Raw genomic sequence first — 13,422 nt, 5'->3', positions numbered from 1 at the left:
TCCTGCTGTGTATAGATGGCTATGTGCAGCCTCCAGCTGTGTACAGATGGCTATGTGCGGCCTCCTGCTGTGTATTGATGGCACCGAGTGGCCTCCTGCTGTGTATAGATGGCTACGTGCGGCCTCCCGCTGTGTATAGATGGCTATGTGCGGCCTTCCGCTGTGTACAGATGGCTATGTGCGGCCTCCTGCTGTGTATTGATGGCACCGTGCGGCCTCCTGCTGTGTATAGATGGCTACGTGCGGCCTCCCGCTCTGTATAGATGGCTACGTGCGGCCCCCCGCTGTGTATAGATGGCTATGTGCGGACCCCCGCTGTGTATAGATGGCTACGTGCGGCCTTCCGCTGTGTATAGATGGCTACGTGCGGCCTCCCGCTGTGTATAGATGGCTACGTGCGGCCCCCCGCTGTGTATAGATGGCTATGTGCGGACCCCCGCTGTGTATAGATGGCTATGTGCGGCCTCCCGCTGTGTATAGATGGCTACGTGCGGCCTCCTGCTGTGTATAGATGGCGCCCTGCTGTCCCCTGCTATGTATAGATGGTTATGTGCAGCCTCCTGCTGTGTATAGATGGCTACATGCGGCCTCCTGCTGTGTATAGATGGCTATGTGCGGACCCCCGCTGTGTATAGATGGCTATGTGCGGCCTCCCGCTGTGTATAGATGGCTACGTGCGGCCTCCTGATGTGTATAGATGGCGCCCTGCTGCCCCCTGCTGTGTATAGATGGTTATGTGCAGCCTCCTGCTGTGTATAGATGGCTACGTGCGGCCTCCTGCTGTGTATAGATGGCTACATGTGCTCAATATTAAGCCATACAATTAATGTAAGGCTATGTGCCCACGATACAGAAATGCTCCGGATTTTTTTTGAGTGTTTCTGCTCTCTCTGGCAGAAAAAACGCATGCGGATTGTACATGCGGATTGTACATGCGTTTTTCCTGCCAGGGACATGCGGATGTGAAGCGTTCTTCACATGCATTTCCGCATGCGGGTTGTCAAGCTCTTTCCAAGCGATTTTAGCATCACTTGGAAAAGTGCTTGACAACTTGGTCACACTATATAAATCAGTGGTAAATGGTAAAAAATAAAAAATAAAAATATACTTACCTTCTGATGGCCTGCCGACATCAGCGGTCGCGTGACCCGTCACATGGCTAAATGACGTCACCACAGGTCCTTTAGTCTACCGCGAGCTGCCAGCAAGCCAGGACGCATCGGATAAAGACACCGGGGGCCATCAGAAGGTAAGTATAATATTTATTTTTTATTTTATTCTTTTTTTTACAGGTTCTATGGTACCCGGGTCCGGAGGAGAGTCCATCCGCACATTGAAACAGTTGGATTCCGCATGTACAGATGCAGTGATGCGGATTTCATGCGTTCCAATCCAAGTCAATGGCGGCGAAAACGCCGCGCTTCCGCAAAATAATTGGTAGTGCTGTGGATTTTTCCGCAATGATAATCCGCAGCGGAAATTTCCACAGCATGTGCACAGTTCATGCGGATTATCATCGGGGAACATGGCAGACCTTCTACCAAGCGTTTTTTAAGCGTTTCTGCAGCGGAATTGCCGCTGCGGAAACGCTTAAAAAACGCATAGTGGGCACACAGCCTAAACAAAAATTATTATAATTAATATATTAATATTGTGCCAAATTAATTTCACGTGAACTATCACATGATCTATCACAGGGGATCATGTGACATGTGATACATCAGGTATGTGTGTGGGGGGCCCGCGCCTTCTAAACTGCCAGGGGCCCTGGCTACTCTTAATCCACCCATGCGTATATTATATACTGGACCCCATATATTGCTACATACAGTATATACTGGGCCCTGTATATTGCTCCATACAGTACTGTATATCCTGGGTCCCATATATTGATCCACAGAAAAATGGCCCTATGTAGTGTATAATGGGCCCCATATATTGCTTCATACAGTATATTGACCCCATATAGTATATAATTAGCCACATATATTGCTCCATACAGTATAATGGCCTCATATAGTGTATAATAGGCCACATATATTGCTCCATACAGTATAGAATGGGCCCCATATATTGGTCCATACAGTGTAATGGCCACATATAGTATATAATGGGCCCCATATATTGCTCCATATAGTATATACTAGGCCCCGTATATTGCTGCACAGTATATGGCCCCATATAATATATAAAGGGCCACATTTTTTGCTCCATACTGTATATACTGGGCCTCAAATATTGATCCATACAGTATGTACTGGGCCCCATATATTGCTGCACAGTATAATGGCCCCATATAGTATATATTGGGCCCCATATATTGGTCCATACAATATATATTGGGCCCCATATATTGCTCCATATAGTATAATGGCTTGAAATAGTATATAATAGGCCCAATATATTGATCCATACAATATAATGGCCCCATATAGTATATAATAGGCCCCATATATTGCTCCATACAGTATATAATGGGCCCCATATATTACTCCATACAGTATATACTGGGCCCCATATATTGCTTTCTACAGAATATACTGGGCCCCATATATTGCTCCATACAGTATACTGGCCACATATAGTATATAATAGGCCCAATAAATTGCTCCATACAGTATAATGGCCACATATAGTATATAACGGGCCCCATATATTGCTACAAACAGTATATACTGGGCCCCATATATTGCTGCACAGTATAATGGCCCCATATAGTATATAATGGGCTCCATAAAATGCTAAATACAGTATAATGGCCCCATATAATATATAATGGGCCCCATATATTGCTCCATACAGCATAGTGGACCCATATAGTGCTCCATATAGTATAATGACCACATATAGTATATAATAGGCCCCATATAGTGCTCCATACAGTATAATGGGCCCCATATATTGCTCCATAAAGTATATACTGGACCAGATGAATTATTCCATACAGTATAATTGCCCCGTATAGTATATAATGGGCCCCATATATTGCTCCATACAGTATAATGGCTCCATAAAATATATACTGGGCCCCATATATTGCTCCATACAGTATAATGGCCCCATATAATATATAATGGGCCCCATATATTGCTCCATACAGTATATACGGGGCCCCATATATTGATCCACAGTATAATGGCCCCATATAGAATATAATGGCCCACATATATTGCTCCATACAGTATAATGGCCCCATATAGTATATAATAGGCCCCATATATTGCTCCAAACAGTATATACTGGGCCCCATATATTGCTCCATACAGTATATACTGGGCCCCATATATTGCTCCATATAGTATATACTGGGCCCCATATATTGCTCCATACATTCTAATGGCCTCATATAGTATATAATGGTCCCCATATATTGCTCCATACAGTATAATGGCCCCATATGATATATAATGGGCCCCATATATTGCTCCATACAGTATATACTGAGCCCCAGATATTGCTCCACAGTATAATGGCCCCTTATAATATATAAAGGGCCAATTTTTTTGCTTCATACTGTATATACTGGGCCCCATATATTGCTCTACACAGTATATACTGAGCCCCATATATTGCTGAACAGTATGGACACCCGGCCGCCCCCTGGCGGCTGAGGACCGAGTGTGGACACCCGGCCGCCGGGCGGCTGGGGACTGAGTATAGATTGCAGGCCGCCAACGCAGCCATGACGTGGTGGCCAGATTCCGCCTTCACAAGCCTAAAAGGCCCAATTTCAAGTGGTAGCAAGCAGTATGGTATTGCAGCCTGGGGGTGGGTGGTTGGCTGCATATTTGCGCTTGCATTGCAAGGAATGGGGGAGGTACAAATTGAACACTGCCCTGGTCACGGGGATAGTTGCAAGTCTGCATCTTCTGATGCGGCAAGGATGACTTCTGATGGGCACACTTTTAGGCAGTGACCTGGGTGTCAGAGATGCTTCCAGGGGTCTTCCCCATGCTGTTCCCATGTCTTTTCAGCACTGTATGCATGTGTCACACAGCACATGGCCAGATAAGGTTGTAAAATGTTAAAATGACATTTCCCGGTGAATGCATTTGTCACGGTTGAAAGCAATGCAAAAGTGCAAAAACGCATCAAAAACGCTACGTGTGAACATAGCCCAAGGTGTGGAGGAGTATTTTTTTTTTTTTTTTTGGGGGGGGGGGGGTATTTATTTTACCTTATACACAAGTCTTCTTTACCCTGGAAAGGAAGTTCCTTAACATATTTCACAGGAAAGCACTTTCAGTTTCGTTTTTGAACGTTTTGTGAGCCCGTAAAAGTGGCTTAATACCTCTGACCACGTTGTTGACAGCAGTGACCTGGGGGTCAGAAATGCTTCCTGGGGCGATCCCCATGCTGTCCCCATGCCATTTGAGCACTGTCACTATCGTTTTGGGCACTTATTAGGCTTTTAAAAGACTGCCGGGGGTGCCGCGCCAAAAATGCTCGGGTCTGCCATAGACTAACATTGGGCTCGTTGCTCGGGTCGAGAACCTGAGTATCACGGCGAGCTCAGCCCGAGCTTCGAGCACCCGAGCATTTTAGTGATCGCTCAACACTAGTCTCTGCATCTTTCAAAAAAACCATGATTGTTCTGCAGGACAAGGCTCCAGCTCAGCATCAAAGTCTCCACTGCTCGGCTGCCAAGAAAGGCCTTAAAGAGGAAAAAATATGGACACGGACCTAAGCCCTGATGAGAAATTGTGGGCCTTTCTTAAATTGGGGATTTACGGTGAAGGAAAATAAACACTTTTCTGAATGGTGTCTGGGGCTGTGGATGGTGTTGCCCAAAAAGTTCTTTGTCAACATATGAAGAAACTGACAGACTCCATGGATGGAGCTTATGGATGTTATTGAAAAAATGGATGACTATATTATTATATTGGTCACTGATATTTTTTTGAAATGTATTTTTAGACATTATGAGCTGTTCGGTTATTTTTCCTCACTTTAACGGATGAAAATAAATAATTGAGATGGGAAAATTTATGTTTTTCATTTAGTTGCCCAATAATTCTGCACACAGAGATATTCTCCTAAGAAAGACAAAACCTCACTTTTGCTTTTTTCAAAAATATTCAGGGTTCAGGTCTATTAACCTTTGGGATTGACAGATAGCACTGGAGAAGATCAATAATAAAATGAATCATCAAAAATACAAATTGTGCACAAAGTATATATATATACACATCAGCAAAACATTGGTTCGATATCCTCCTAATTTGATATCTATCTATTTCATATCTATATTTATCTATGTATCCATCTATCTATCTCATCTATCTACTTATCTGTCACTGTGACATCACGATACATTCTATGTCACAGTGATGTGATGACATCATCACATTCTATATCCCAGTGTTACAGCCCAGGGGAAATCACTGCCTCACAGACTTACAAGGGTGAGGGAGTACCTTTTGTTTTTCGTGACAAACGAAGCAAAAATTTATTCTAAAATGGATAAAGAGAGAAGACGAGCCCAAAGAGATCGGGTTCTGAGAGAGAGGAGAGGAATAAATGAAGAGCAGGTATTGTTGTTCGCTTTAGGGCGAAAAGACATTAATCTACCGGACATGGACACTGACGCCTCAGAAATGGCGTCCAAACGACAAAATCTAGAGAAAATGAGAAAGTCCAAAAGACATGAGAGCCTTACACAGAGAAGGAACATGGAGAACCTCATGGAGTCTGACTCTGCTGCCTCCGCCGAGCTTCAGGGGGCCATTCTTATCTCCTTGAAAAAAATCGGAGATCTGGTCCCTGAAATAAGGAAGAGGAATAAAGAAGCCATCCTCAATAAGCGGAGAAACATCAGCGCAGAGTTAGAGCTGGAGGAAGTTCTCCAAGAAACTCCAAGACAGGTCTCATCCAGATCTGAAAGACAAGACACCCTGAACCTGCAAAGAGCGGCAGCCCAGAAAAGAATGAGGAACAGCAGAGACTGGGTTGTCCAATGCAGGAGGCATCTGACCTATGCCAAACCCATCATTAATGGGAATGGTGCCCTATGGAGATCCCACTCATCAACCAAAACCATCTCCATCCCGGATTTTCTGTTCCATCTGAGTGTTTCTTCACCAGAGAGATCAATGGATATAGATGAACCAGGTAAGAAATAATCTTACTCAGTATAATAAGACTGTGGGTGAGGGGGATTATCCTCCTAATATTAAGTACAGGCCTCAATTATCAATGCTGACTAATGGAAGAACTGTCCTTGTCGCCCGTAGCAACCAGTCACCTTTCAGTGTTCTATAGAATGTTAAGAAATGGAATCTGTGCTGTGAATCGTTGCTATGGGCAACAGGGACATTTTTGCTATTAGACAGTTTTGATAAACGAGAGACCAAATATTAGACATTTCCTGCTCATTTACATAGTTCTGTTTAAAATTATAATATATGCGCTGGCGCTATATCTATTAACCCCTCCTTGACCGGGCAATCTTTCATTTTTCTCCTCCCATCTTCCAAAAGCTATAACTTTTTTCCCTTTGTCTTCCAGTATAGCCACACGTGGGCTTATTTTTTTTTAGTGGGCCGAGTTGTGGTTGTGAACGACACAATTTATTTTGTCATTCAATGTTTTAGAAAACAGGGAAAAAAATCAAAGTGTGGTAAAATTGTGGGGAAAAAAGGGGGATTCCGACATTGTTTTTTTTATTGTGTCCATTGTGTGGTCAGAATGACCCCATCAAGTGATTCTCCATGTCAGAGACCATTGTGCTAATGCTGAACATGCAGAGGTTTTCTTTTTACTTAAGTGGTGAAAATTAGAAATTTATTTGAAAAAACATTGATTTGAGTCTCCATATTCTGAGACATTGTAACTTTGTGATTTTGATACCTGGATGGCGCAGTGTAAGGGCTTCTTTATTGTGGAGGAAGCTGTAGCTTTTATTAGATCTTTCTTGGGTAGAAAGGACATGGTGATATCTTTCTATTGCAATTTCTAGATAAATATGGCGCCTCTAAAAAACCCAATTTTGATGTTTCAATTTTTTTCTCATTTTAATATTTACTGTTTGGGATAATTATTTTTATATTTTTGTATATCTCTCTTATACTAACATAGTAATCCCAGTTATGCTTATTTTTCATTTTTTTAATTATTATTATTAATTGGGAAAGTTGTGTGATTCTAATTATATTATGTTTTTCAAATTATTTTATTTTTTTATTATTTTTTATTTAATTTTTTAGTCTCTTTAAAAGACATGAACCTGTGATTTTCTGATCGCTTGCACTATATACAGTGATGGAACTGTATCGCTGTATATGGCTTTATTAACGTTGTCATAAGAAATTAAACCAGGCTGGTCTGAACAGGAGGACGAAAGCGAAACACGAGGTTTTTCAGCAGGCCCAGATAGTCATTATAACCAATTAACCCCTTGCAATTGTGTCCTGGTAGGGGCTAATGGGTGCTGATGCGCATAAATCGGCAATCACTTCATTTAAATACCGCTGTCAGCATTGAAATGGTTAAACTGCAGTAATCAGCATGTGCTCCAGTTGCTGCTGTTATAGGCAGGTGGCAGCTATGCAATACGGTCGGTATCAGCCTGGTAAAATGCAGGCTCAGCTCCTGAATCCGCTAAATACATTTACCGCACAACATGACAAACATTTCCATTATGTGTTCTCAAAGAGATTAACAAATCTTGTATCATCTCAGCAGGTGGAAGCCTTATGATGCCCTCTGACGTAGGGAACATGCCAGCACAAGACCTTGCTGATGCCAGACCCGTTACTTTAACCCAGAGAGAATTGGTTAACATAGAAAATCCTATTAACTTTCGCCACCTTGAAATCCTCAAAGTTGTTGGAGAGGGAAATTTCGGAAAGGTAAGTGTGAATTTCTCCTCCTCCGTGCTCCCCAATGTATCCTGCACCAGATACACAGGAGGATATACATATTCATTACAGGATGTTAATATGTAATGGTGATTGGGATAAACCAGTGATCCATTATACAGATCGCTATAATAGATGGGATTTTGGTCTGATCTCCTGTGATTTTTCTCCAGGTCCTCTTGGCATCAGATATGTTCAGCGAAGAACTTCTGGCTATTAAAGCCATAGACAGGAATTATTGTGATGAAGCCACAATCTCTAAAGAGTTAAAGGTGCTGAGTATGGCCACCGACTGCCGCTTCATAACATCTCTGCGGGGGTTTATGGAGGTACCAACAGAATATATAATAGCCATGGAGTATATTGCCGGAGGAGATCTGTCTGTCCACATGGCAAAATCAATGAAATTTGATATGGAAACATCAAGGTAAATGTCTTAGACTGAATCATAATATTCTACTGCCCATACATTGTGGTCCTAGAGTGTATGTAACCACTGATCCATCCTCTACTTTCTACTCCACAGACTCTTTGCAGCAGAAATGGTTTGCGGACTCCAGTTCCTCCATGAACACGGCGTGATACATTGGTAATCAGTTCATCTTCATAAATCTCTGTTGTCTCCTTACATATCTATTGTAGAAAGTTCTGTTCATGAATTATCCTCACAATCATGTCTGATCATTTTTCCCTGCAGTGACCTGAAGCCTCAGAACATCCTCATCCATGACACCGGACACATAAAGATCGCGGACTTTGGCTTATCAGCCGTGAATGTGGTCGATGAGGTCCTATTGGAGGATACTGTTGGCACGAATGGTTACATCGCACCGGAGGTAAGGAACATCCCTGTGTGATTGATGCCGATAGTAGGACTGAGTATTAATCTGAGGATCCTGCTCATATCTAATCACAGACCGGTCCTCATGGCCTCTGTGTGTAAATCCCCTCCCCGATATAGTAATCTCCTATCTTATGTTCCCACAGATAATGGATGAAGAAAGCTTCAATCATAAGGCAGATTCCTTTTCATTTGGTGTCATCCTGTACATGATGATTGTGGGGAAAAAGCCGTTCTATAGCAGTGGTTTGCTGGATCAATACCACTGGTCTCTGCAGGTGGACGTCCCAGATTTTCCAGACTGGATGCCCAGCGATGCACTTGACATCTTAGAAGGCGTAAGTAGGATCAGAAGAAGAAGGATGATGAGGGACTATAAAGAAAGCTAGAAGATAAGATGCGGACAGTCCATGGACATTGTGTAATAACGTATCAATAATAATATATAATATAATGATTAATGGTCTCTCTCATTTTCCAGCTTCTCTGCAAAACTCCATCTGCCCGGTATGCTATATCATCCTTCATCCGAGAGCGCCCATTCTTCCTCTCCATAAACTGGAGCGACGTGAAGTCCGGCGAAGCCGACCCACCATTCAAATTTGATGAAAATGTAAGTATAGCACATAGGGACATCCATAGTGTTATCTGTGCCCAGTAACACACATACCCACTATACACCTTATCATTATATCCCCCAGTATACATTATATATGTGAGGAGACGATTCTCAGACATGTATATTTCTCATCTTAAGATGGAGAAAAGCGGCACTCACCCCAAAGTGGCACTCACCATTACTTCTTTATTAATCTGCTGTAAAACATATCGGCAGGGAGAGAATGCCGCTTTTCTCTCTTTTTGACTGCAATTGCTTCCCAGTCTGGCGTGTATTTAGCTGACCTCCCGTGTGGTTCATGAACCCTTTTTTAAATGTGCAACCTTCAACATTGTAATCTCCTCCCAGACTTTATGATAGTGCAGAATCGCTTCTCTTTCTTTATTGTGAATATATTTCTCTTCTTACAGGAGGATTAGGCTGATATAAATCAGCCCCATTCCAGTAACATCTAGGAATGAAGCTTTCCACTACTCGGAAGAGACAACTAAACTGGACTTTCTCATTTACCGGACTTTGACAAACCTACCGAGCTTCCACCACATAACAGCCACGTAGATTCGAGCACCAAACATCCAGGGATTTAGTCCGATCGCCATATTTGGGGTCAGGAAGGAATTTTTTTCCCCTGATATGAGGATTATACAACAACTAGTCCTCAGGGTTATTTTTCGCCTTCCTCTGGATCAAAACAGCAAGTAATTGAAGGCTGAAATTGAAGGACTTCTTTCAGCCATACTTGCTATGTTACCATCTGGACGACTCATCTACAATGTGGTGGTAAGAAGACGACTACCGAATATGGACAAAGAGAAGGCAGTGGCTGCTCCTTCTCCACCGGATATGGACATAGAGAAGGCAGCGGCTGCTCCTTCTCCACCAGATGTGGAAAAAAAGAAGGCAGCGGCTGCTCCTTCTTAAAATTGGCCAAGTAAAGAGAGGTGGAAGCGGCTGCTCCCTCTCACACTTGGCCATGTAGCGACAGAAGGATGCGGCTGCTCCTTCTACTACCAGGCCATGGACAGACAGAAGGTAGCGGCTGCTCCTTCTACTACCTACCCATGGTCAGACAGAAGGCCATATGGTTGATCGCGGTGCTCTAGGAATCCAGGAAAACTCCAACTTCACAGATCACACGTCACACATTCCTGCTCTTCTCCTCTCCGTCATGTGTGATCCAGACCTGGATGTCCAAAAGCAGCTCAAGTGCAACCAAAGGCCTGAAGAGCGGAATCATCATCTGCTCCTTTCTATAGAAAATGACTGTATCTACAGACTTTCTTTTTTCATCTTTGCATATAATTAACAACTTATATGCACAAATAAATATATTGAACATCTATGTTGATTCTGGTTAGATTCTTCTCATATACAGAACTTTTTGGTATTTTTATTAATATCATGATGACCTAATGTAATTGTGGATGGGTTGAATATCTCACAAAGATTTCAGCATAGAGTAAAATATTTCCGTTCTAAAAAAAGAGATGAGAGAATTTAATCTTCTCAAACTGTAAAAGAATCCTCACTCACTAAAATGTGTATTATTTTGTAATTCACTTCTGTGCAGATACAGCCGGCCTCTATTTTACTACACTGTAAAGAATCATCAAAAGGTTAAAAATAAAAATTTAAAAAATATACTTATCTTACTGCTCCCCCAGAAGCATTACTTCTGGAGAAGTAGAAGGGCAAGTCGCCTCAAGCCCCTCACTCCGAGGAGCCCACCCAAAGCTTAACAATATCGGTGAGGGCGTAAAGCTGATACAGAAAGACTTGATACAGAATGCCAGGGTGACACACTAAAGACCCCCATAGCAGGGATAAGGGGGATAGAGCGACATGATGAAGTCATCACTCTGTGACTCTGATGTCCCGTGCGTGCCTCTGCATGATGATATCACCATGTTGGTCTACCTGTGACTAGCTACTGTCTGCCGGCGGACTCACTAGGATTCAGTGTTAGGTAAGTATATTATGTTTATGGTTTTTTTATTAATACTTATAATTGGACTGACTGTGGTGGCATCATACAGTGTGGGGACTAGTGTGGAGTATCATACAATATGGGGGGCATTATACTGTGGACAGTAAGCTGTGGGGGGAACATATGGTATGAGAGCTTTATATTGTGTGAGGACTCATGTGGTGGTATCATACAGTGTGGGAACTAATGTGGGGGCCATCATACAATGCCATCATACAAGGCCATAATAACTGGGGGGTGTATAATATAATTTAGGGACTAATGTGGGGGTCATCATACAATGTTGGGTGCATCATACTGTTTATAAAAGGCTGTGGGTTCTATTATACAGTTGGGGACTACTGAGGGGGTATCATACAATGTGTGTGCTACTGTGGGGGCCATCATACAATGTTGGGTTCATCATACTGTTTATAGGAAGCTGTACGGGCCATCATATACTGTGGGGACTACTGAAGGATATCATGCAACGTGGGGGCTACTGTGCGGGCCAATGTTGGGGGCATTATATTGTGTACAATAAGCTGTTGGGGGATAATATAGTATGGGTGGCTTTATACTATGTGAGGACTGCTGAAGGGGCCATCATACAATGTTGGGTTCATCATACTGTTTATAGAAAGCTGTTGGGACTATTGTGAAGACACGGGGTCTTCCATGGGCATAATACTACTAGGAAAACACAGGGTTAGGGTTAAACAGTGTAGCAATACTTTATTGAACCAAGTGAACAGGTGATTCCAACCTTTATTTCTCCGGGTTTATCCATGGGTTCCAGGTGACCGGATGGTCCCAACTTGGCTAACAAAAACATATATAGTATGCAACACTGCCCGCCCAGACCTGGGAGGGGAGGAATCTTCCCTTATAAACTGGGTCTGGGGCGGGATTAGGGGAGTCAGAGCCTGGAGAGGGAAAGTAAGAACCAGAAGCTCTGTAGGAACAGTAGCTGAATACCAGGGGCTGGAGCTGTGCAGAGTTCGCCCTGGTTGAAGACACTAATACCGGACACGGAGTCCGAGGCTGTGGGGACATCCAGGTCCAGCAGCAGAATCCAACCGGCAGGGGATTCCATGTCCTCTGGCCATAGAAGCCCGGAGGCACGGTCACAAGCAAGGGACCAGCAACGCCATTGTGAAGCGGAGGCTAACAGAAGGCCCCAAGTCACCGGCCATACGGGTGAGCACCACACGGTATACTCAGGGACGTGGGCTACTTGTACCTGCATAGAGCAAGGTAGCCAGGAAAGAGTGCAGATAGACGGGGAGGCCTACAACTCCACCTGGCCAGGGGGAGATCCTGCTTGCTCACAGACTGACCAGGCCCCTACTGCTAACCAGTACTCCCGGGAGGGTCTGCTTTATACCATCAGTAAAGACCCTGAACTGCACCACACGTCTCTGTGTTTCATCGCCGCACCAGCACCATCAGTACTGGGACTCTCACACCATCACTCCCATCATCTCTCACATTAGCTGCCCTGAGGCAATACTTCTCCCGTGGGGAGTTATCCCATACTCGGCTTCGCAAACAACATCAGCCTCAGCGGTCTGCAGCGCAGCGGCGGTCTCCACTGACCGCAATCCACGGGTGGCGTAGTCGGACATTGTTATTACCTAAGACTGCCACTGGTTTGACCACCCTGGGCATGGACTGGGTCACCGCCACACTGAGACTACAACCCCCAGCGGTCCGGCTCCGGGTATCCCCTGCACAACACTGGCCCAGGGGGCGCGTCAACTTTGGCGTAGTCGGCAGGATTTCGTGCCCGCAACCACCGGATACTGCGTGCCTGAAAAAAGACTTTTGTACTTACCTGTGGTGAAGTTTCCCGCCGTCTGGAGTCGTTTCACGCCATCGGACGCCATCTTGGGTCGTTTCCCGCCGTCTTCCCGCCATCCGCAGCTGCTTCCCGCCATCGGACGCCATCTTCAGGACGTCGCGCGGGAAGAAGAGGGGCGTGGACGCCGAAAGCGCGCGAGATCCGAAGATCCGCCCCACGCACTGACGCTGCGCAAGTTTCTGGAAGGGAGGAAGAGCGACGCTGACGTCATCGGAGCGCGACGCCAGGTCCTCTACCCTGACGACTGACTGCGGAGCCGCGGCCTATGGAAGA

Source organism: Phyllobates terribilis, unplaced genomic scaffold (assembly GCF_046119375.1).
Source record: "Phyllobates terribilis strain yellow unplaced genomic scaffold, ASM4611937v1 Scaffold_12__6_contigs__length_324123572, whole genome shotgun sequence".
NCBI lineage: Eukaryota > Metazoa > Chordata > Amphibia > Anura > Dendrobatidae > Phyllobates > Phyllobates terribilis.
The sequence above is the reverse complement of the archived record's forward strand: the minus strand, read 5'-3'. Positions refer to the sequence as shown.